This window comes from Tursiops truncatus, chromosome 10 (genome assembly GCF_011762595.2).
Source record: "Tursiops truncatus isolate mTurTru1 chromosome 10, mTurTru1.mat.Y, whole genome shotgun sequence".
In the NCBI taxonomy this organism is placed as follows: domain Eukaryota; kingdom Metazoa; phylum Chordata; class Mammalia; order Artiodactyla; family Delphinidae; genus Tursiops; species Tursiops truncatus.
Genome location: NC_047043.1, coordinates 2,770,951 through 2,796,475, shown reverse-complemented (window position 1 = coordinate 2,796,475; position 25,525 = coordinate 2,770,951). Strand labels below are relative to the sequence as shown.

Genomic DNA, 25,525 nt, shown 5'->3' with positions numbered 1-25,525 from the left:
TTGAATAACAACGGCAGATGCTGGCTGACTCAGGCGTTCCGGGGCTCCAGCAGGGTGGCGGGGCTGAAACCAGAGGAAGCCAGTGGCAACCACTGCCACTGCTCACCCTGGCCCTGCTCCTGGGCTGCTGTGTGGACAGACACAGGGCTGGTTTTTCATGAACAAATGCCATCCTTGGGGGGTTTGGAGCTGCTGGTCATCCAGAGGTTTCTCCCCTCCCTCCCACCCAGAGCCCCAGCAGATGCCCAGCAGGAAATGGGGGCTCTGAGCAAGCAGCCGTGCCCGGGGACCAGCCAGCGATCGGGGGACTCAGAACGGCCTCAGGAACCTGGGATAGAGTTTCAGGGCCAGTGATGATGAAGACGGTCTATCCTGACCCTTCTGTTTCCCTTGAGGAAGAGCCTGGCCTGGCAGCTTGTCCCCCTTCCTTGTCCGGTCAACACCCTGCACTTGTTTCAGGTTGCTCCATGCCGGACCAGATGGGTTTTAAATGTAATGGGTGTCAAAAAGAAAATGGATGGAAAATTCTTCTGCTGAATGGGGAGGAGAACAGTGAGAGGCTTTAAAATTCATCTCCAAAGGCTCAAGGACGTGTGGACGGCTGGCCTGCCAGTCCCACCCGTGAGGTTGAGAGGTCACTGTGGCCCCAGGATCCACCCAGAAACCTTCCTGAAAACCCCACATCTGTGAAACCCTGGCTCTCACGTCTGCTGCACAGGGCATCACCTGGGGGCGGGGGGGTTAAAAGAGTGCAGATCCCTGGTCCTACCGCAGGAGATTTTGATTTAATAGGGTGGGTGGGCCTGGGGATTTCTCAAGGCTTCCCCGGGGGATTCTGAGGTTTGAGAAACGTTGTGAAAGCATGAGCTTCCCTCCGTCCTTCTCTTGTCACCTGCCAGGCTTCCCGAGCTCACCCTCCTCCACATTCATCATCCTTGTGACCGTGGGGCTCCCAGGCATATCCGCAGATGTGGCCACACACCACCTCGGTCCACTTTCCTGGGCCTGAGCCCTGCTTCCGAGGGGATGGGTAGATCTGTAGCAGGGAAAGTGGTCCTTGGAGAGACACATGATGACATGGCCAAGCAACCTCTCGCTGCTCTTAGGGGGAATCAAAAGCATCCTCGCTCATCAGTGTGTGCGGTGTGCTCTCAGCCTCTGCCTCTCTCGGCCTGGCTGGGCTGTGCAGGCTGATGGACCACGACCACCTTCCCCAGCTGTGGAGGGTAAAGAGAGCGACGACAGAAAGCACCATCTGCAGGCAGGGGGCACAGGGGCAGGTTTGTTTTCAGGAAAATGACTCCACTGTGTTGGCGCAGATGATGGATGATAACGAGGAGAGCGGAGTCAGGGAGGCCAGTTTGGAGGCTGTTGGTGAGGCTAAAGGTGAGGGAAGATGGGGCCTGAGCTGAGACTGGGATGGAGAGGTGAAGACGGATGTGAGACTTGTCTGGAAGAGAATCAATGACTGGGTGACAGATGTGAGAGGCAGACTTGGTGATGGGAGAATTTAGCGAGATTTTAATGTCTGTGCCGGATGGCTGAGGCTATCATGACCTAGCAAAGGTTAAGAACCGCTGATCCAAGGGAGCTGACAAAGAAAGAACCAGTGACCAGGAGAGAGAGCTGCCTTAGAAACTGCGTGATGCTCTGAAGTGTATTTTGCAAAGCCCCTGCTATGAACACGGGAATTTTACGTGTAACTCTGACAACTGTCAACAAACTCTAGCCCGTGCAAGGAAATGAAGACAAAGAGTGAAATAACTGTCTTTAATGGTTTCTGGTTGGACAGAAACTGTGGTTTCTCCACAGTGGGGCTTATGCCTTCAGCCAAAACGAAGAGTCGCATGGTTGTGAAGGGGACAGACGTGAAGCCGGCCCTGAGCTCTCCTTATAATTCCTTAAAATTTTCACAGTGATGAAATAAATATTAAATAAGTATTAATATCTCTAAATAGCTATTATTATTGGGTTAGACAGCTATTAAATAAATAAATAAATTATAAAGTTGTGTAAAAGGCTTTATAATTATGGCGGCCATAACCATTCATGTAATTTACCAAACGGCAGAAACTAGAGCTGTTGCTTGATTCCTGAAAAGACACAGGAAGTTGGTAGGAAATGCCCAAACCATGTAATCATTTTTATTACAACCCAAGAAAACACTGGAAGTACTGTTGTCTGACATTTAAATGAGGCAAATAAAGCAAGTAAAGGATTGCTCTTCTTTTACAAAATAGTATTTCCTCTGATTGTAAAAAATAACACATGGTCATTGTACAAAAATATAAAACTGTAAAAAAAAGAGAATGAGAGTTGACCATAACCCCAACAGCCATAGATAATTATTACAAAAATTTTGGTGTATTTTTCATCTTTCCCTATAACTAAATACATGTTTTTTTAAACATATTTGGGATCACGTTGCATGTAACATTTTGTATCATAAGTTCTTTTGCTTACTATTATATTTAAGGTCTTTTCCACTATCATTAAATAGTCTTCAAAAACATGATGGTAGTAGCTCTTTAAATTCTCCTTCAGTAGAAATATTGTGGTGAGTATAAAATATATTGCTTATGTGCTCAAGATATATCATTAATTGTATATTTAAATGTAATCACGGAAGCTGGGCTTTCTTGTCTCTTCCTTGTCTCTTTTATGCAAGTTCTCTTAAATGACCTTCACTTAACTAACTCTCTAGATTAGTCTACCCTTCATTTACTCTATTTTTCCATGGGCATGGTGAATCCTTGCATCTAGTAGACTACCATAGTTCACGGACTACTAGACCACTGTGATACATGGACTAAGGGACCACACTGTCACACAGAGACTAGGAGACCACTGTGATACACAGACACACCTCTGCCCTCACCAGTTGAGGTGTATGCTTACCAAGAGTTGGCTGAGTTTGTTCCCGAACCTGTTCATACCAATTGTACGTATTATAATAATTACACAATTTAATTGTATGCTATACAAACGAATAATATCATAATGTGAGAAGAGTTGTTATTTCCATGAATATAAAATATAATGCTTTGGAAATACTCTATAAAGGCAAGTTACGTAAAATATTTTTTGTTTAAAAATAAGTGTGGGAAAAATAAACCATCTCTATGTACTAGCAATCTATAATTTGAGGCCACATTTTAAAAAATAGTATTTATAATAGCTCAGAAAAAATGAAATATTTATGTATAAGTCTAACAAAACATGTACAGGATCTGTATGCTGAAAACTACAAAACAATGAAGAAAAAGTATCAAGAAGATGTAAATAAAAGGAGAGACATACCGTGCTCATTTATTGGAAGACTCACATAGTAAAGATACCAATTTTCCCCAGATAGATCTATAGGTTTAGTGCAATTCCAGTCAAAATCCCAGCTGTATTGTATATAGACAAGCTGATTCTAAATTTAAATGGAAAGGCAAAGGGATTGATAGCTAAAACAATTTTCAAAAAGAATAAAGTTGGTGACTCACACTACACAGTGTAATGAAGACAGTGTGATATTGATGAAGGGATAAATCAATGGAACAAAATAGTTTAAAAATAGACCCACCCACGCATGGCCAACTGATCTCTGACAAAGGTAAAAAGCAATTCAATGGAGAAAGGATAGTTTTTCAGCAAATCTGCTGGAACAATTGGATGTCTATAAGCAAAAATATAAATTTCGACCCATGCCCCACGTCTCAGACAGAATTTCACTCAAAATGGTTCTACATGTACAGTGTAAAACTATGAAACTTCTAGAAGAAAATCTTTGTGACTTGGGGCTAGGCAAAGAGACAGACATGACACCAGAAGACATGACACCACACCAGAGCCATGCAAGAAAACACTGAGATGGAGACTTCCCTCGTGGTCCAGGGGTTAAGATTTTGCCTTCCAGTGCAGGGGTGTGGGTTCGATCCCTGGTCAGGGAGCTAGGATCCCACATGCCTTGTGACCAAAAAACCAAAACAAAAAAAGAATAGAAGCAGTATTGTAACAAATTCAATAAAGACTTTAAAAATGGTCCATATCGGGCTTCCCTGGTGGTGCAGTGGTTGAGAATCTGCCTGCCAATGCAGGGGACACGGGTTCGAGCCCTGGTCTGGGAGGATCCCACATGCCGCGGAGCAACTGGGCCCGTGAGCCACAACTACTGAGTCTGTGCATCTGGAGCCTGTGCTCCTCAACAAGAGAGGCCGCGACAGTGAGAGGCCTGCACACCGCGATGAAGAGTGGCCCCTGCTCGCCACAACTGGAGAAAGCCCTCGCACAGCAACGAAGACCCAACACAGCCAAAAATTAATTAATTAAATTTTTTTTAAAAAAAAGGTCCATATCAAAAAAATATTGAAAAAAAAGAAAACATGGATCTTTGCAAAATTAAAAACATACACTTTGCACAAAATATTGTTGAGAGAATGAAAAGATAAGCTACAGACTGGGAGGAGATTCTTGCAAATTGCATATTGACAAGGCTTTATTCAGAATATATAAAGAATTTTCAAAATTCAATAATAAAAAAGTAACAACCCAATTAAAAAATGGGTAAAAGACATGAACGGACACTTCACCAGAGAAGCTATAAGGATGATAAGCGAACATGTGAAAAGATGTACAACGCCGTTAACCATTAGGAAGGCCCAAATTTAAGATGTACAACGCCGTTAACCATTAGGAAGGCCCAAATTTAAGATGTACAGCACCGTTAACCATTAGGAAGGCCCAGATTTAAGGCATTGTGAGGTAGCACTACACCCCTATTAGAAAAATTAAAATTAAAAATACTGACAATACCAAGTGCTGGTGAGAATCAGAGCAACTGGAACTCATATATTATTGACAGAAATACACTCAGGAAATCGGTTTGGCAGTCTCTTATAAAACTAAACATACACTTGACGTATGACCCAGCAATCCCACTCCTATATATCTACCCTAGAAAAAGGAAAGCTTATGGTCACACAAAACCCTACACACGAATGTTTATAGCAGCCCTATTCATAACAGCCCAGACTGGAAACAACCCAAATGCCTTTCAACAAGTGACTGTATAAGCAAACTGTGGTATATCCATATGATGGAATATTGCCCAGCCCTAAAAAGGAATGACCTATTCACAATACGGCAACAATTTGGTGAATCTCCCAAGCATTATGCTGATTGAAAACCGTGCTCAAAAGTTGATACGGTCTATGATTCCATCATGAACATTCTCGAAAAGGCAAATCACAGTGATGAAGATCAGATCGGTGGTTGCCAGGGGTTACGGGGCAGGGAAAGAAAACACTATAAAGGGATGGCATGCTGGAATTTCTTGGATGGTGGAACTGTTGTGTACCCTGAGTATGGTGGTAGGTACCTGAATCTATACATGTGTTGAAACCTACAGAACTGTATACACACACACACACACAAACGGTTACTTTTACTGTATCATAATGAGAGGAAATCTAACCTTACAAATCTAGAAGTTCTCTGCACAGATTGTTTTGAAACTGCTTTAAGTTCTACCTCCCCTTGAAGATGCTGAAAACACATTATGGGCAAGATTTATTCAAGAAAGACTACCCTGGCGGCGCAGTGGTTAAGAATCTGCCTGCTAATGCGGGGGACACGGGTTCGGTCCCTGGTCCGGGAAGACCCCACATGCCACGAAGCAACTAAGCCTGTGCGCCACAACTACTGAGCCTGCGCTCTAGACCCTGCGAGCCACAACTACTGAGCCCATGAGAGGCAACTACTGAAGCTCGCACTCTCTAGGGCCCGTGTTCTGCAACAAAAGCCACCAAATGAGAAGCCCATATACTGCATCCATAATGAAGAGTAGCCCCCGCTCACTGCAACTAGAGGAAGCCTGTGCACAGCAACGAAGACCCAGCGCAGCCAAAAAAAAAGATAACAGGCACTCCAATCAGACCATACGGAAAGAAAAGACCTTGGCCTGACACCAAAAGATTACTGAATGCATGTTTACATATTTTAAATCCAGTTGGACTACTATCATTTGTTATGATTCCCTACATATTTTTCTTAACCACCTAACTCAGGTTATGACCTCATTGAATAAGAATTTTATAAGAGACCTTTCATAGCATTTACTTACTTTTTTTTAAAGTTTCTAACTCATAGCCTGTGCATATGAAATACTTTATTTTGGAATAAATTTTCCTAACTGTATTTTGTTACATCTGACCCTTCATCTTAAGACAAGGAAATTTGGATTTTAGGTGTGCATCATATTCCCTCGATACAAACGGATTCTGTGGGTAAGACATAGTGTTGTTTGAGTACGTGGTCATGGGAGATACATGTGGGTGGAGGAAACACGACGCTTGTTCCAGTTTAGTGCCCTTGCTGCCGTGCGACAGGTCAAGACAATGGCAATGAGATGATTTATTGATGTAAGTTCCCATTAAGTAACCTTTGTTAGTAGGACAGCTCTCTCCACCCTCTTCCCATGAAATTACCTAGTGTTCACACATTTAAATCATTAACACAAGTGTAGTGTATTTTTTTTATAGAAACCGTAGGCTGAACTAAAAGGAAAGAAAATCTTTAAACACATCAACGATGGAGAGGATGAAATCACTTTTAGTCTTGTTCAAAGCCTTGTCCACTGCACACAGCCATGCAAGGGTACCAGATCATCTTTGTTGTGGTCGTCACAATAGCAAAGCCCAGAAAGGGTGGTGTTTCCGTGCAGAAATGTCTTCCTAGCATTTCTCGGGAAATGTATACGTTTTAATGAGTCCCAAGAAAAATCAATCAAGAAATTGGGAAAACTGGAAAAAGTATTATAATTCTCCTGAAAGGATTAAAGCTTAACAATCTACGTAGAGATGTTGCTTGTTCCAAGCAACCCACTGACGTCAGGCAAGAGCCGAGTGGGGGGAGGAGAAGGTGAAGGCTGACCTTTCCGGGAACCGGGAAAGGAACTCAGGGTGGTCATGATGTCATCAGCTGCTGTACTGTGGCTGTCTGTGTGCTTACGGTTTGTCTGCTGCTACTGGCGAGTCACTCTTGCAAATAAAATAAATATTGATGTTTGTATGCATTGTATACTTTACAAATCCTACGAGAGGTGTTCCAAGAAATAACAAGTTTTAGAAGCAAAATTAGTTCTTTAACTGGCAACTTCAAAAGTGATTCTGTGTAGTGTTATTAACCTTGCTAGGAGAGCCACGTGTTACAGTATTCAAACACTACACCCAGTATTTGCTGGTGTTTGCCCATGTGTGACTATTCTCTACAGCTGCCCTAATATACTATCCACTGCCTGCATGTGTCTATTAAACACTAGAAATGGGACTTGTCCAAATTGAGATGTGCTAGACGGTGGAGAATGAGTATGAATAAAAAGAAGAAAAATATCTCATTAATAGTTTTATATTGGTTAAATATTGATATAATAACCATTTGGTTATACTGGTTTAAATAAAATATAATTAAACTTAATTTCACCTGTTTCCTTTTACTTTTTAAACATGGCTACAAGAACACGTAAAATACGTGTGTCTCACAGTATTTGTATTGGACAGAGTTGGTCTATAGGTCACAGATATTTGTAGATACAACTAAACTCAATTTTTTTTAAAAAAACAAAATTTTATAATGAGTAACGAGTATGAAGGGTGTTGGAATTATCTGAAGCTCGACATGATTTCTGGATTTCCAAAATCCCGGAGATGACTGTCAGTCAGGAACTTGGAGACACTGGTTTCCAAGGGCACCAGCTTTGCAGTGGATTTTGGCCATGTTTCTGCCCCAACGCCTCTGACACTGGACTTCCGTATGTGTGACGTGGGGATGAGAAAAAAAGGCCACACAGTGTCATGCGTGATTAAAGACTAATACGAGGCGCCATCCCTCTCCTGAGCCTCTGCAAGTTTGCTGGAAGCCTGTGGCCTCCTTGCCTCTGAAACCTGGCGCCCGCTGTTTGCAGTGTCCTGCCTGCTCCTCTACCAGCCAGGCGAGGCTGCTGCGGTTTGAGCACCCTCATCCCACTTCTTAAGACGGACAGTCAGCAGTCCTGATGGCCAACGTAGGCCAAGGCACTGTTTTGGGAGCTTTGCACAGCCCATGAAGTAGGTACTATTATTACTTATGCAATTTTGCACACAGGCAAATCGAGGCACAGAGAAGTTAATTAACTTACTCTAGGTGATCCAGCTCGTGAGTAACACAACCTGAATTCCTCCCTCCCTATTTTATGGTTTAAAACGAAGGGGCAATCATTTAAAAAATTTATTTATTTATTTTTGGCTGCGTTGTGTCTTCGTTGCTGCACACGGGCTTTCTCCAGTTGCGGCGAGCGGGGGCTACTCATCATTGCGGTGCGCGGGCTTCTCATTGTGGTGGCTTCTCTTGTTGTGGAGCTCAGGCTCTAGGTGCGCGGGCTTCAGTAGTTGTGGCTCGCAGGCTTCAGTAGTTGCGGCTCGCGGGATCAGTAGTTGTGGCGCACAGGCTTAGTTGCTCCCTGGCATGTGGGATTTTCCCAGACCAGGGCTCAAGCCCGTGTCCCCTGCATTGGCAGGCGGATTCTTAACCACTGTGCCACCTGGGAAGTCCCACAAGAGGGCAATCTTATTTTATCATTCCCAGAGATCATCTCCCCCCGCCGACCCACCAGTTGTAGGCTGTTGGGAAGTATAAATAAGACAGAAATCTGTATAAATATAGAGTATGATGATTATTGGAATTACACACGTTGACGCAAAGAAGCCAGACATGTTTTTGTGTTTAGTTAGTGGAGATAAGTCATTGGTAGCCAGCTGAGCGTTCAGTAACTCTTTTCAGTAAGATTGTTGTAAGAGTTTGGTGGAATATTACTCAGCCATAAAAAGAAACGAAATTGAGTTATTTGTAGTGAGGTGGATGGACTGAGAGTCTGTCATACAGAGTGAAGTAAGTCAGAAAGAGTAAAACAAATACCGTATGCTAACACATATATATGGAATCTAAAAAAAAAAAAAGGTTCTGACGAAGCTAGGAGCAGGACAGGAATAAAGACACATGTAGAGAACGGACTTGAGGACACGGGGAGGGGGAAGGGGAAGCTGGGACAAAGTGAAAGATTGGCATGGACATATATACACTACCAAACGTGAGATAGATAGCTAGTGGGAAGCAGCCGCATAGCACAGGGAGATCAGCTTAGTTCTTTGTGACCACCTAGAGGGGTGGGATAGGGAGGGTGGGAGGGAGGGAGATGCAAGAGGGAAGAGATATGGGAACATATGTATAACTGATTCACTTTGTTATAAAGCAGAAAATAACACAACATTGTAAAGCAATTACACACTCCAATAAAGATGTTAAAAAAACAAAAAAGAGTTTGGAGAAAATTCTTTGAAAGCTGGGATTTTTAAAAAGAAAAAAGATTTCCTTGACTCTAGGGCCTGAGATTTCCTGAATAATTTCATGCCGTATTCTACTGGTTCAAAAATATTTTCAATTAAGAAAGGCAAAACTCTCTATCCGAGATTAATAAAAAATCACTTTAAGTGACTTAAATTAGCAATAGGAAAGGAAGCGTCATCAACCTGAAAATTAAGCGAAGCAACATTCGGTTTATTATTTGGAAGGGCAAGTCAAAGGAAAACTGATAGAAATGTCTTAATAAAACCGCATGGGCTTTACATTTCCTATTGCAAAATTCAATAACACGTGTCATATTAGACTGTGTGTCAGGAGGCATGGTTCACAGTACACCTCTGGAGCATCCCTGAAGCCCCATGTGAGGCAGACGTGTCCTTATGTCACCCTCTTCCTTTATCCAAGGGGGGTACTATTTGCTATTTCCCCGTGAAAGCTTTGTTTCCTTTGGTAGCTCGTTCCCACCAGCTCCTCCCTGCCACGTGGCTTTGTCCATGCTGTTCCCTCTGCCCAGGACACCCTTCCACCCTCTCTTCATTTAGTTCGCTCCTACCGTCTTCACATCTCAGTGCTTTGTCACCTCCTCAGGAAGGCTTCCCGACCTCCCAGACCACAGACCACAGTGCCATCGCCCCTCTGTCTGTGTCTGGAGATGCCCTTGGTTCACATCTGTGCCGGGGGTGTGTGCTCCCGGCCTCTGGGGGGACAAGGCCAGGCTGCTGACATTCCACAGCACACAGGACAGCAGAGAATTCCCCAGCAGAAAACTGCCTTCTGTTATTTGTTTGCCAAATGAAAATAGTTGCTTTTTTCTGATTGTATATCATAATTTCTAAAAAAAAATCAGTCCATTCCGACAAATAGACATTAGAACATGCAAATTATCTGAAATCTCATCCCCAGAGACAATGCTGGTTAATGTGTTTGTGTATATACGTCCAGACTTATTCCTCTGTGGACACACACACATGCACACACACACACAGTTCTTTCACGGAGTCCTTCCTTCTTTAGCTTATTCCTTTTTCAAGAATGGAATCATGTTGTAGCTGCTGACCCTGAAGATTTTGACTTAACCGTACATTGTACTGAACTACACATCGTGGACTTTTTTCCATGTCAATAAACGCAGATGAGTGGTGACAGATTCTCAAGGAGGTCACTCTGCTCCACAGCGGGAGTGTGTTGGAAATTTGTGGGGACTTTTTCCTTGGGGGGCTCCTGGCATTGAGCAGCTGGGGGTCCAGGGGTGCTGAGTGTCCTATATTGTGCGAGGCAACCCCCCACGTGGAGAAGTAGCCCTCGTAATTTTGAAATATCAGCCCAGTCGTTCGTGTAGTTGAAAAGCTTATTTAGAATAATCTAAGATCCAAACTTCATTTTAATTTAGACACAAGTAATTTTGCATGGTTTTAACATATACCACATATTCCAGGAACATGGAGGGATATTGAGGGTGGATTGTACCTCGCTTTGCTCATTCTGGGAAACCCCACCATCCATAACGATGCAGCTAGAAGATCTGAACTCCTGGCACCCGCAGCTGAAGGGTCTGCCTCCTGCCCTGGTCGTTGGTGGGGATTCCCTTAGGGGCCGACCTTGACCTTCCATATGTCTCCACGTGTACCCATGCCTGTGTGTTTACATATTGAAACAATTCATTACCAATTCTTCTCCCTTTATTTCTCTTTCATGTTACAATTAAGGCAATATATTGATTTTTTAAACTTGTGTGTATGAGTCATTGTGTCATTATATTGATTAAAAAATTATATTTTTATAATATATATTTAATATATTTATTTTAATATATTTAATAGATTTATATAATAACTATTTTAATATAATATAGGTTATATTATCTATGAATTTCATTTCAGGATAGTAAGGGGAGCATTATAAACATTTGTTATAGAAAGGGGACATTTGAGTCTGACATTTATTATAGAAGGGGTGGCCTTTGGATCTGACCCGAGCTGAAAACCACCGATTTATATCATTACACTTAACGTAGCCTCACGCTGGGCACACTTGTATCATGGTTTATTTAACCCATCTACCACTGATGGATAGTGAGGTGTCTTGGTTCATATAAGCGGCACTCTGATAAACAGACGTATTTACAAAGATATGTCTGGGCGTTCACTGAATTATTTCCTTAGGGGGAAAAATCATATGAGTGGAACTGCTGAATGAAAGGAATGCACATTTTCCATTTCAACGTAGTCCTTCCAAATTATTCCACTAAGAGAGCATGAGACACTTGTGTGTGGGACTCTGCGCGCTGCACCGGGGGCGGGGCCAGATCCTACACCAGCAGCGGCCGTGTCCTGGGAGCCGCACCACCGCACAAAGCGGGTGTCCTTCCTGAGGTGGTGGCCCCTCTGCAGTTAGCAAGCATCCTTTAATAAATCCCTTTCCACCCTAAACTGGCCTGAGTGGACTCTCTGGTATGCAACAATTATTCCTGACTGATCAGAAACCTAACTCAATTTCAAGTGACTTTGGCTCATTTTAGTGGCGTTTTTCCCTTGGACCTTGTTATGTGTTGAACTGAATCCTCTAAAAATTCATATGTTGAAGCCTTAACCCCCAAGACCTCAGAATGTGACCTTATTTGGAAATAAGGTCATTGCAGATATAATTAGTCATACTGGATTAGGGTGGGTGCCACCCCCTCTGATATGACCAGTACCCTGATAAAAGGGAGAGATTTGCGCGTGCGCGCGCGCACACACACACACACACACACACACACACACAAGAACAGCGTGTGGAGATGGAGGCGGGGACTGAGGTGATGCTCCTACAACACAAGGGACATCAAGGATGCGCAGCAAACCCCCAGGGCCTGGGGGAGGGGCCCGGAGCGGCTTCCCCCTCCCAGCTCAGACGGAAGCAACCCTGCCAGCACCTTGATTTTGGACTCCAACCTCCAGAGCTGTGAGATGGTCAAGTTCTGTCGTTGAAGCCCCCAGTCTAGGGTACTTCGTTTCTGTAGCCCGAGAAAATGAATACAGACATCTAAGCTTCAGTGATGAATTTGCCATCTCCTAAGGCCACTGCTCAGCAGAACTGTTGCGTGACAAAGCCTGAGGCCATCTCAGGAGTCATCTGTCCCGCCCCATACCCCCTGCGCTGACGCTGACGCACAAAGAATTAAAACCCAAAGAGGCAGGACTCGTCCAAAATCAGACAGCTTGCTGGCAGCAGGGCCAGACTTAGAAGCCCTGCCTTTTACGTTCCGCCTGACATTCTTCCTACCGAGATGCGAACTGCAAGGACAGCAAAGCTCTGGAGGTGGCTCAGGACAGAATCCACCCTGCAAAGCTCAGAGCTACTCTGTCGCTTCCCATCCGAATCGCCCCGGAAGTCTCTGAAAGTAGAGTGATGGCCTCTCGCCAGCATTTCTGGGAGCAGGGTCTGAGAATGCGTGTGTTTTAGGAGCTCAGCCGCCACACGAGCACTTGCACACTCCCTACCCCACGTCGGCGAGCGGGAGGGGTAGGGCCTGGGCTGCGGGGACAGACCGGGGCTGAGGGCTGCCAGCTGTGTGACCTCGGGCACATCACTGAATTCTCCAGGGCTAAGCTTCCTCGTCTGTGCAGGGAAAGTCATGTCCTTCACAGCCTCGTTAGGCTGCCTGGAGCTCAAAGAGAAAATTCACATACGGCTTATACCAGGGTGCCCGGCACATGGTAAACAGTCATTAGGATTCAGTGATTATTATATCGTCATTCCTACAGAAGCGAGCATGACCTTGACAATCCCTGATGTCAGCGGCCAGGCCTGTCCTGTTATTTTTTAACCCCTCTAATGAGGTCATAGGCTCACATGGCTCTCTCCACCTGGATATCTTTCTGCACCTTTCAGATTCCTCCTCACTCTTTTTTTTTTTTAATTAATTAATTAATTTATTTTTGGCTGCATTGGGTCTTTGTTGCGGTGCGCGGGCTTCTCATTGTGGTGGCTTCTCTTGTTGCGGAGCACAGGCTCTAGGTGCGCGGGCTTCAGCAGTTGTGGCGCACGGGCTTCGTTGCTCCGCGGCACGTGGGATCTTTCCAGACCAGGGCTCGAACCCGTGTCCCCTGCATTGGCAGGCGGATCCTTAACCACTGCGCCACCAGGGAAGTCCCATCCTCACTCTTTAAGGTCAAGTGTCACCTCCTCCTGACACCTGCCTTGGTTTTAGACTCCCAGCCTCCACAGCTGTGAGTAGGTACATTTCTGTCGCTTAAGCCCCCTGTCTGTGGAATTTTGTCTCGGTCGCCCTAGAGCCCAGTCCCGGTCCCCTTCCTGTGTGCTCAGCCCCGTCTGAGCCCCCGGAGGGCTGGTCACGGGCTTATTCACGATGGTAGTGGTTGCTCTGTGTCTGTCTGGCCCCACGCAGAGCACCGTGTCTGGTGCAGAGGAGATGCTCCGGGAACCTTCCCTGAATGGGATGAAGTATGAATGTTCATTCTGGTCCCAGCAAGCCCTACTGGGCTTCTCTGGGGGCCATGAGTCCGGTCCAGGTGATGCATCAGGACAAGGGCTGACTGGAGGAAACGCCCAGGTCAAGGGTGGCATCGGCCTCGCAGGTAAGTACCAGGAATAGTCAAAGCACTCCAGTCACGGTTTCTGAAAGATGCTTCTGAATCCGCAGCTGCTGCACCAGGCGTCCCGCCGTGACCCTCCGGGAACCGCACACAGCGCCTGACACTTGGAGCCCTGATTCCCCAAAGGAAAGGGTGGTGGTTACGGGGTGAAAACCTCACTTGTGTGCGGCTGTATTAATCCCGGTGCCACTTGCACCCACGTCTCTTATCACGGATGTTCAGGGTATCAGGTCAGATGAGATGAAAGAGGGAGAGAGAGAGAGAGATGAATGGTGTACTGCTGGTTATTTTTCTCTCAAATATCTCCTCTTTTTCATCTCTTTGACATCCTGACCTGAAAGGACATTTCTCTCTCTCTCTCCTCTTAATGAAATGTGGCTGCACGGGTTTGAAGGAGGCCATGTCACTCCTGTCACTGGTGAACAAGAACAGAGGCAGCTCTCGAGGCCGAAGTCATGATGACACAGATGATTAAAACCCACCGAAAATCTCTGAGCTTCTATTTACCCTAATTTTCGGCTTCTCTCCCGGCTGCCCCGGGCTCCCTAGCCCTGCAGAGGATTTGGCAAATGCTTCGGAACTTGGTGGCCTGGACTTTTCCTGCCGTTGTGCAGTGAACTAGTGGTGACGAGCGAGACAGAGGTTTTCCGTTTCTTCCTGGAGCTCCTCTTCCTCGTGAAACCCAGAGGCTACGCTCCGCTTCTTCCTGCCTTTCTTGTCACTCTAGGTGGCTCTCATTAATCACTGCCTGTCCCTCCTCTGGGGCGCCTCTGAAACGTATTTCTTTTTCTCCCACCTTGGTCCCCACTTTAGCCTAGAATCTCATGCCTGGATCACTGTAACCTCCTTTCTGCTCCCAAGCTTCTCACATAAACCTCAGCCATGAATCTACACTCAGACACCAACAAAGTGTTTATCCTGACGTTCAACTCCCTCCGCATCTTGGCCCTTCTGGGCCTCGTCTAATATTCCTTCCTCCCTCCCTCCCTCTATCCACCCATCTCATTCATCTATCTATCTATCTATCTATCATCTATCATCTCTATCCATCTATCTATCATCTATCCATCTCCCTATCTATCATCTATTACCTGTCATCTATTTATCATCCATCTACATATCTATCCATTATCTATTCATCTCCCTATCTATCCCTCTATCTACTATCAATCTATCATCTATCTATCCAGCTCCCTATCTGTCATCTATCTATTACCTATCTGTCATCTATCTATCTATCTATCATCTATCTATCTATCTATCTATCTATCATCACCCTCTATTCTCATACGTAGGTCTTTACCTGAATCAGGACCATGTTCCCTCTGGCCTCAGAACACTTCATTCCTGAACACATGCTGTTTTTTCTAAGTCTTACAAGATGCTTCTCTAATAAATCGGAACTCTGTGTCAATACATTTGGGACTGCACACTTCAGCCCCTCTTGGGGTTCACAGTGCACCTTTACACTTTAAAAGCCCTTAGAAGTCCTATAGCCAAATACGTGCTATTCTCTCTACCTAGAACATCCCCCCAAGCCCCTCCCCCACTGACTAATTAAATCTTTACTCACCTTTTAGGCCCTGCTTAAAGGTCGCTTTCTCAAGGAAGCCTTCCTTCACCCCTCCTCCCAAACTGTGTGCCGCCCGTCATAGCTTCCAAGCATCTTCTGTCCCTCCTGCAGCCAGGAGGGACATATAGTCATCCCACTATAACCAGCATAATGTCTGTACTTCCGGCTGGAACGCAAGTTCCGCTAAGGTGGGGCCACCATGCTTGCTCGGCGTCTCCCCAGCACGGCACAGCGCTGACGCCAGTGGCTCGTACACGTTTACTGACCCACTAAGGAAAAAACAAAACTTTGGGAAACGTTACGCCAAACAATACTCTGGCCATGGGAACTTTCCCCCTTGTTATCCGACAGGCCTTGCAGCAGTGGCTACACACTGGGAGGATGTTCCCCTTTCCCCTTGCCTGAGACGCTTCACCTCTTTGACAGGGAACAGATCCCACCCACTGAGATCAGTTAGGACTCTTTCTGTTGCAAGTCACAGAAAATCCAGTTAAAACTAGTCTGTATAATAAAGGGCACTAAAAAATCAAGGCCTGTGACTAGCAAGGGATTGTGCAGCAAATCAAACGCTGTCGCCCGTGGCCTGGTGTCCCCCTGGCTCTGTCCGGCTCCCCGATCTGCCTTCCATGGTGAGGCTTCCACCCAGCGCCCACACCCGTGCTCTCAGCCCCAGGCTCCCCCTTTGACGTAGAAGCAGCCTCATTCCACACTGAGCATCTGCTGGCGTCCTCCAAGGAAAAGGCAGGAAGCTTTTCTTTCCATGAAGTCCTAGGCATGCGTGTGTGGCCTCCTTGGCTCTGAACCAGCTGTGGTTGAATCGAATCCCAGCTCAACTGGCCTGAAGCATCAGCGCCAGGCAGACGAGAATGGGAGGGGAGAGGTCTGTCAAAGGAACTCTGTTCAAAAAAAAAAAAAAAAAAAAAAGGAACTCTGTTCTGTTTGGAAGAGGAGGTGACAGCAGGGCGGTCACCATCTTTCAAGGCTGGTTCAAGCCTGAACTCTAAGAAAACTCTGGACAAGTGTGAGGTCTCCCCTCTGGGACCTTCCACGGGGTGCGTGTGGTCTGTAGCACAAACTCTGGTCCTTTATACATGGTGTGAGGTTGTCCTCTAAGTGACTCAGCTCTGTGAACGACAATTTACCCAAAAACGCAGTGGGTTATTGCAATCCACTTACCCTGCTCCTGGGTTTTCTGGGCCAATGATTCGGGAGGGGCACAGTGGGAGGGTTTATCTCTGTTTCTTGAGGTCAGAGGCCTCAGCCAGGAGGATTCGAAGGCTGGGAGTGACTGAACGGCTGGGGGCAGGAATCGCATGACAAAGTCGTCACTCCTAAGTCTAGCGGTTGATGCTAGCGTTCAGCTGGAACCTCAGCTGGGGCAGGAGGCCACAGCCACCCTTCACGTGATCTGGGCTTCCTCATAGCATGGCAGCCTCAGGCTTCTTACAGGAGGGCCCAGGGTTCGCAAGACAAGCATCCCTAGAAAACCAAGGGAAGCCTTGCCTCTCCTGACTTAGCCTCCACAGTCACATAGTATCCCTACCACAGTGGTCGCAAGCCCGTGCAGTTTCAAGAATAAGAAACACAGGGCCTACCTCTCACTGGGAGGAGTGCCAACCATGCTGCAGAAAGCGTGTGGGCTGGGAGGCATCCTTGCAGCCGTCTGTGGAGAACACAGTATGCCAGAGCCCATCACATGTTTTGAGGCTCTTAAGGGCAGGGACTCTTTATAAATACTGCTTGAACCAGCCATTGAATCTACGAACGGGAATAATTTGCCAATTATATGTTAGTTTAATCTGTAACAAAATCAAATAAACCTTTGTTAGGTTTTCTGTTTAAAATGTTTAAAAGGTTCTGTTTTGTTAGAAATATGTGAACGAGAACAGGTTGCATGCAAGATTAAAACAGAGAGGAAGATGCTAGGGGACAATCACATAAGGACCTGAAATACCAACTGGAAGGAGATTTGGTCTTGGAAGAAGCTGCTCTAGGAACCGTCCGAACAGTTTTCTAAGTCCTCCATCACAGGGCTCCGTCTCCTGCATCCTCACCTCGAGCTCTGTAATCCAGGCATTGCCAAATTTCTCGTAGTTTCTCAGAGTTTAGCACAAACTCACCCTCCTCAGAACCTCTGCACGTGCTGCTCCTCCCGACTGGGACTATTTCTAGTCCTAATGCAGGTCCACCTTACATGTCACCTCCTCCAGGAGGCCTTCCCTGATGCACTTCTCTTTTCTACCATCACATAATATCCCACCTTTGGGGCACAGCCTGGTTACTTGTTTATCTCCCCCACTAAGCTGGAAGTTCTGTGAAAACAGAGACAAAATCCATCTCAGTGACCATTATATGACCGTGCCTGGCACACAGGAAGTCCTCAAAGAACATGTAGCAGGTGCTGTCACTGCCTCCACCCAGAGCCTCTTGTCCTGATCACTTCAGTCCAGGCTGGTCCCACTTTCGGCCGCCAGCACCTGCACCCCTTTGTCTGAGCACCTCCTCTGGCCACCAAAGCCTGCTCTCTGCCTACTCCAGCAGCGGGCAGACGTCCCAGGAATTCACGCTCCCTCGGCACGATTGGTTAGCAATCAATGATTGACAGGAGTTGGTGTACAAATATCCCAGCTCCCTCCCACCTTGGGTGGGGTAACTCCGAGGCATGTGCTCTGCGCTGGATCCCAAAGTTCCCCAGCATGACGGAGCCCCACGGTGGCAGCTGACTTGCCAACACACGCTTCGTTGGCGGCCGCCTTTCTCTGTCTTACTTCCTCACTTCAGCTCCTCGGTAGAGAACGTGCTCTCGGGGCTTCCCTGGTGGCGCAGTGGTTGACAGTCCGCCTGCCGATGCAGGGGACACGGGTTCGTGCCCCGGTCCGGGAAGATCCCACATGCCGCGGAGCGGCTGGGCCCGTGAGCCGTGGCCGCTGAGCCTGCGCGTCCGGAGCCTGTGCTCCGCAACGGGAGAGGCCACAACAGTGAGAGGCCCGGGTACCGCAAAAAAAAAAAAAAAAAAAAGAACATGCTCTCAAATCCTTGACTCAGGATCTGCGTCCCCAAGAAGCCACACTAGGACAGAGTGCTTGTTGAATGAATGAGTCTCTGCCCCAGTCCCCGCCACCTACTCACACATCCCCACCGGTGCAGGTAAACTGACTGCCAGCAGCCTCTCCTGTCCTGAGCCAGGGAGAGCAAATACCCCGCAGGGAATTTCAGACCTTCACTTCTATCTCTACTGACATTTGTAATCGAGACACACACACAGGAACATTATCTTACCTAAAAGTGCCGTGTTGAGACAACGGCACCGAAAGAGATGGTTAAGTCAGTAAACAACACGGCCCCTACAGATGAAATCAGCTCCAGCGGTGGAGGCGTGGGCTAGCGAGGTCAATAGGCAGACAGATCATACCACGGGCTTTCCATTTGCTTGGCCCTTGGCTGGCATCACACCATCTTCCTCCCCTCCTGCTGCAGAAACAGAGATGCAGAACCACTCTGGGTGTGTCGCCCAGCAGTGGAGGGGAAGCAGAAGTTGGAGTCAGGTCTCCTTTCTCTCCTCTACAAGCTGTTATCGTAACTTGGATCACATATGGCTCCGGGGTCAGCCTTTTATTTCCCCACCACGCTTCCCAGACAATTCTCTATTTTTCTTCCTTCCAGAGCATTAATAGGTGTTTGCCGGGCGTGGGAAGGATGCAGCCCAGCTCTACAGGGAATGAACACTAGAGCCGCTGGAAGAGTATGAGGCTGAATCCTGCAAGCGGCCTTCTGGGGTCAGAAAATTAGCAGTCCAGGATTTGATGCTCTCCTCAGGCCAAACCCAGCTCCATCTCTGAGAGGGGAGGGGGACACAGAAGGGAGAAGTGGGCCCTGGGAAAAAAGACACTTGTACTTCCCTCCCCCCAAAAGAAATAATCTTTAAATTAAATTTAAACAAATGTAGATGGGGTAAAGAAATATTAGGAAATCTAAGGATTCCAAGTATTGAAGAAGAGGGAGCTGTTTCACCATATTTAAAGTGTGTGTGTGCACGCACGTGTGTGGGGGCATGTGCGTGGCGGTGGGGAGATATTTCCTCTTCCCCTCTAAGCTCCTCTGGCTGGTCTAAGAATTAAACTGACATGAGACAGGTTAACAGGAAAAAATCAAAAAAAGTTTAATAACACGTAACATGGGAGAAACCAAGGAAAACTGAGTAACTCGCCCAAATGGCCGAAACCCTCACCTTAAATACCATTTTCGGCTAAAGACAAAAGAAGGTGCTGGGGGTAGTGATTTGAGACCTCAGAGGGTTAGGAAGGCAGTTGACACGGAGATGGAAAAGCAAAGGCCTGGTAAGCAAATGTCTGCTGGGCAAGCAGAGACAATGGGACACAGAGAAGAGTTTTAACAGACAGACTTTGCACATCTAGTTCATACTATACTGATCTATGGTGACGGCTCCTTCCGGGAACAGGTCCTCTGTCCGCACACCTTAGGCAGTTAAAGAGGTCAAAGTTTCTTCCTGAATCTTTGGGCTTTAAAAATAATAAGCCTAAATTAATCCTCGTGCCAAAGAGACACATTTGGGGGTGGCAAACTTTGCTCCCCTACTGTGTTTCGATACTGCTTAAATCTGTCTGCTCTAACACTGACTGACATGTCTCCCTGCTTCCAGTGGCCTCCTCTCAAATCCAATCACCTACCAATCATATTACTCCAAATCCTACCATTCAACTCTCCTACCTAAAACCACTGGCTTCCAGTTGCCTCTAGGGGGCGTGCTAAAGTGCCTGCAGAGCCCCGGCACTTTCCTGGGAGGCATAAGGGAGTGGTGGGGACTGAGGCAAACAGAGAGCCTGTGCCTGGTTTAAAGCCGGCAGCAGTCACCTGGCACCAGCCCCCTGCAGGATCACGACATCTTCCCAGTCTTCCAAGAGATGCTAGAAAGGTACTGACTTTTAAAACATCTTATGAATTAAACAAACCAAGTTCCTAGGATTAAAAACTAATAATAATAAAAATCAACTCATGGCCACCAGCTTGTAAGCTCCAGCCCACAGGATAAAGCTTAAACTCGTCAGCATGGCATCCAATGCCTTTCATGGTCTTGTCCGTTCTTGTTTCTGTCCCAGTCAATCCCTTTGTCCCCAAAGCCACACACCACCCATGGCTGCTCAAGTTAATACACAGAGTCCAAAGAGGAGGGGACAGACATGCCTTGAAGTGGAGCCCACAGAGCAAGCTCGCCGTTTCTGCTGAGACTGCTATTTAAGGTGGCTCTGAAGGAGATGGTGGGGCACCAAGCCCCCCTCGGGCTCCTGGGCTCACACCCCCTCCAGGTCCCCTCTGCAGCTTTAAAGACCCTGTTTCCTCTCAACGGGATGCTCTGCTACGTGCTTATCCACCCCGCAAACTTAAACTCGCCTTAGGCCCCCCTGAAGACGCTCCAGAAAGACTCCCTCCCTTTCACTTCTGTACCCTGCACGCATCTCACTAAAACACGTGTCACAGTGTCGTGCATTCGGCGCTTCTCGTGACCTCTCCGAGTCGGGCTGTCATGTGGTACCCATGTCCTCAGGGCCTGGCCCACAAAGCCCTCCTGCTACTTCTGCATTCCGACCTCTCGAATCACGTATGCCACTTGCGCGAACACCCAGACACCCAACGGCTGCGTGTTGAAACGAAACCACAAGGAGATCTGAGAATCCACGTGGCCGGGCTCCCGGCTCGCAACGTCCTCGTCCCCGCCACCTGCCTGCCCCCGCTTCCTAACCCAGGTTCCCACTCCTCCGCCGGGAGGTTTGCGAGGCGCGCACCCGCCGCGGGGGCGCAGGTCGCGGGCGGAGCGCAGGGACGCACTGCCGCGCCTGCCGCCTTGGAAAGAGGGCCGCCTTGTCCGGGCGCCGAGACCCGCCGGGAAGCGGCGCCGGAGTGGAGGGGCGGGGCCTGCTCGGTGAAGGGGCCCGGGGGAGGCGGGGCTCGGAGCCGCGGCCGGGATCGCTGCGGAGGAGGAGCCTTGGGGAAGGCCTTGCTCAGGGGCGGAGGAAACAAGCTTCTGTTTTCGGCCCAAGCCAAGCGGAGTCCCAGGAAGGACGGGCGTAGCCCGGGGGTCTTCCCTGGAATCACAGGCCTGGGGGCTTTCCCACTGGGACGGCAAGAAGTATCTGGAAAATGTGCTTTTAACTAGAAAAGGGATCTTGTCACTTTGATATTTTAAAACCCTGAGGGAAGTGTCTTCTTTGTACCAGGGACTTGGGGGGGGCATTATTTTATGTTTAGTTTGCATTAACGTACTTTTATTTGCATTACTTCCGTTAATCCTCATAACGCTTCTGGGGGTAGGCACCGTTTTCAACTATCAGGAACTCATGCTTGCAGGTGCCCAGCCGTTGTTGATGAGATGCCCCCAACACGCGCGCACGCGCACACGCACGCACGCACGCACGCACACACACACACACTTTTCTTCAGGCTTCTGTCTGGTGACCTGGGAGGAGGAGGTTGGCATGAGGTGGAGGTGAATGCAAGGCAGAGGAGAATGGTGGCAGTGGAGGGCCGCTGGCTGGAGTACGGTAAGAGGTGAAAGGGCCAGAGGCTTACTGGATTTTTCAAGAATGACTCAGAGAGACTCCGGAACTGGGCTGCATTTAAGGTGGAGAAGACCATTCTCTTCATCTGTATAGAAACAGCATTGCTCTGGTGCTTCCCGGGGCGTGGAGACAAATGAATCCCGACGCGGTTTTGGCAGTCCGATGAGGGCGTCTCCTGGAGACCGAGTAGAAAGGAGGCGGGGCGGGGGACAGGTGCAGAAGAGGCAGCAGGGGCAGATGTGACAGAGCAGGTAACTAGCTGACAGACGAACTCTGGGCATGTGAGCCACCCTCCAGGGACTCACAGAAGCAAGTGGGGGACAGTGTGAAGGGGCTAGGCCTGGGGGCGGTCAGGCAACTCTAACTGTCATTAAAAGTAAGTGTGACATATCACAGACACAGGCTCAGGAGGTCCCCTGGGCACCTGGATCATATCACTATCATAAAGAAGAAAACACAGATTCAAAGACATTAAATACTTTTTAAAATATTCACAGAAAAGCAGAGGAATGGAGAGCAGCTGGGATTTGAAATCGGCTCTTGCTAATATTGAGAGAGCACAGGAGTGTGAGAACCAAGAACCTTTCGCTTTCATCACAAATCCACCTGCTCTTTTGTGGCAAGTTGAGCAGTGGTTTGCATGAGCGATTTTTTGCCTTGGCTCTTCCATCTTTTAACGACATTCTATGGTATTTAACCCTACTAACTTTACTGAAACAGAATCATCATGGTCTAATAAGGAAATAGACACAGTTAAGCTTGACTGGTAAAAAGAAAATAATTCATTTACAAGGGCAAAGCATTTCATTTTTAAAAGTAGCTGGAGGAAATAAAGAGCTGTTACAGAAAAACCTAATAATGGTTGGCTATGTGAGCTAACTGTTGAGGTTTGTGGTTTGTTTTGCTTTTTAAGAGTAACACCGTGAAAGAATCATGTTAAGAATGGCAATACTCCCCAAACTGGTCTCTACAGATTCAACACAATCGATCCTAAATTCACACAGAAATGCAAGGGACCCAAAATAGCCAAAACAATCTTGAAAAAGATCAAAGTTGGAAGACAGACTTCCCAATTTCAAGACTCACTCACGACAAATCTACACTAATCAAGACAGCGTGTACTGGCGTAAGGACAGACATATGTTGAGAGTCCAGGAATAAATTCAGATAGGTAATTGATTTTCAGCAAGGATGCCAAGACAGTCTAATGGGGAAAGAATAGTCTTTTCAACAAACGGTGTCGGGGTAACTGGCTATCCACATGCAGAAGAATGGAGCAGGGCCTGTACTTCATACCATATGTCTTAAGTGTTAAGTCTTAGAAAAAAAAACAGGAGTAAACCTTTGTGACCTTGGGTTAGACATGACACCAAAAGCACAAACAACACAAGAAAAAATAGATCAATCAAACTTCATTAAAATTAAAAACGTTGGGACTTCTCTGGTTGTGCAGTGGTTAAAAATCCGCCTGCCAATGCAGGGAACACGGGTTCGAGCCCTGGTCCAGGAAGATCCCACATGCCACGGAGCAACTAAGCCCGTGCGCCACAACTACTGAGCCTGCGCGCCTAGAGCCCGTGATCCGCAACAAGAGAAGCCACCACAGTGAGAAGCCCTCACACTGCAACGAAGAGCAGCCCCCTCTCACCACAGCTAGAGAAAGCCCGTGCGCAGCAACGAGGACCCAACGCTGCCAAAAATAAATAAATAAAATAAATAAAAATCAATTTATATAAAAAAATTTTTAATAAAAACTTTTATGTTTCAAAGGATACCACCAAGAAAGTGAGAAGACAACCCAAAGAGTGGGGAAAAATTATATGCAAGTCTATATGATAAGGGTCTAGAATCCAGAATATATAAAGAACTCTTACAAATTAATACTAAAAAGACAATCAAATTTTTAAATGGGCAAAGGATTTGAATATACATTTCTTTAAAGAGGATATACAAATGGCCAATAAACACATGAAGAGATGTTGCACATCACTAATCATTAGGAAAATGCATATCAAAATCACCATGAGATACCACTTCACACCTACTAGGGTGGCTATAATAACAAAGATGGACAAATAACAACTATCAGTGAGGATGTGGGGACACTGGAACCCTTATACATTGCCACCGGGAATGAAAGATGTGTTTCCCCTTTGGGATACCATTTGGCCATTCTTCAATAAGTTAAACATGGAGTTAAACAGCAAGAGAATTGAAAACATATACATACAATAACTTGTACACAAATGTTCACAGCAGCATTATTCATAAAACCCCAAAAGTGGAAATAACCCAAATGTCCATCAACTGACGAATGGATAAACAAAGATGGTCTAGCCAAACAATGGAATATTGCTTAGCCATTGAAAAATGAAGTTCTGGGACTTCCCTGGTGGCGCAGTGGATAAGAATCCACGCTCCCGATGCAGGGGGCCCAGGTTCGATCCCTGGTCAGGGAACTAGATCCCACATGCATGCCGCCACTAAGAGTTCACATGCCAGAACTAAAGAGCCCGCCTGCCACAACTAAGACCCGGTGCAACCCAAATAAATAAATAAATATGTTTTAAAAATGAAGTTCTGCTACATGCTGCAACATGGGTGAACTTGGAAACCATGATGCTAAGTAAAAGAAGCCGGACACAAAAGGACACACATCTAAATTCCACTTATATGAAGACTGGAATACGCAAATCTATAGAGACAGAAAAGTAAATTCGTTGTTGCCAGGGGCTGGGGGAGGGGACAGTGGGACAGCGTCTGCTAACGTGTGTGGGTTTCTTTCGGGGTGATGAAAATGTTCTGGAGTTAGGTAGTTGTGATCGTTGCACAACTTTGTGATCATATTAAAACAATTGAATTGTACACTTTAAAAGAGTGAATTTTGTGGTGTGTTAAATATAGCTCAAATTTTTAAAAATGCTTGGATGTGGGTAAAAATAAATAAATAAGAAAAACGCTCAAGAAGTATGGCCTGGCAGTGCAGACGTCAGCTCATGAGACATGAGCCCAGACTCTCCCAAGCAAAGGGGCTGGCCTGGCCGGACCCTCAAAGAGACAGAACTGGACGGAGGAACCCTCACTGCCCCTCACACGCAGGCAGAGAGCACCTCTCCCCAGAGCTGGTGCAGAAAAGAATTTCCGTCCACTCTCCTTCAAGAATCTCAGCCACCCTCCCCAGGACCTCTTGTAGCCTGCATCACGCAGGTGACCACCCCATACCGTTACCTTCCAGAAACCAGGTTGTGTCCAGTGCATTCGATGGTTTCCGCATATTACCCAGGTCTGAAACCTGAATGGCCTTTAAGAATTCAGACTGCAAAGGAAGCAATCCAGTGCTTACAAGTATGATCATTGTAGCATTTTTTATAACACTGAAAATCTGGAAACAACTAACT

At 46.7% G+C, this 25,525-nt stretch overlaps 1 long non-coding RNA gene across 5 annotated transcripts; it reads right to left on the bottom strand.

Annotated features, from left to right (window-relative positions):
* Nucleotides 1–241: 241 nt before the first annotated feature.
* Nucleotides 242–25,294, bottom strand: LOC109551568 (uncharacterized). Of its 5 annotated transcripts, none has more exons than XR_012334302.1 (5): nucleotides 20,755–25,294; nucleotides 18,832–19,023; nucleotides 17,148–18,500; nucleotides 15,553–16,448; nucleotides 242–14,091 (listed from the first exon to the last, which is right to left on the bottom strand). It is a non-coding gene; the product is annotated as an uncharacterized lncRNA (long non-coding RNA). The 5 variants fall into 5 exon arrangements; XR_012334303.1 differs by having other exon boundaries at nucleotides 242–11,014; nucleotides 12,296–16,448; nucleotides 20,755–25,293; XR_012334300.1 differs by having other exon boundaries at nucleotides 242–16,448; nucleotides 20,755–25,292.
* Between the last annotated feature and the right edge of the window lie 231 nt (nucleotides 25,295–25,525).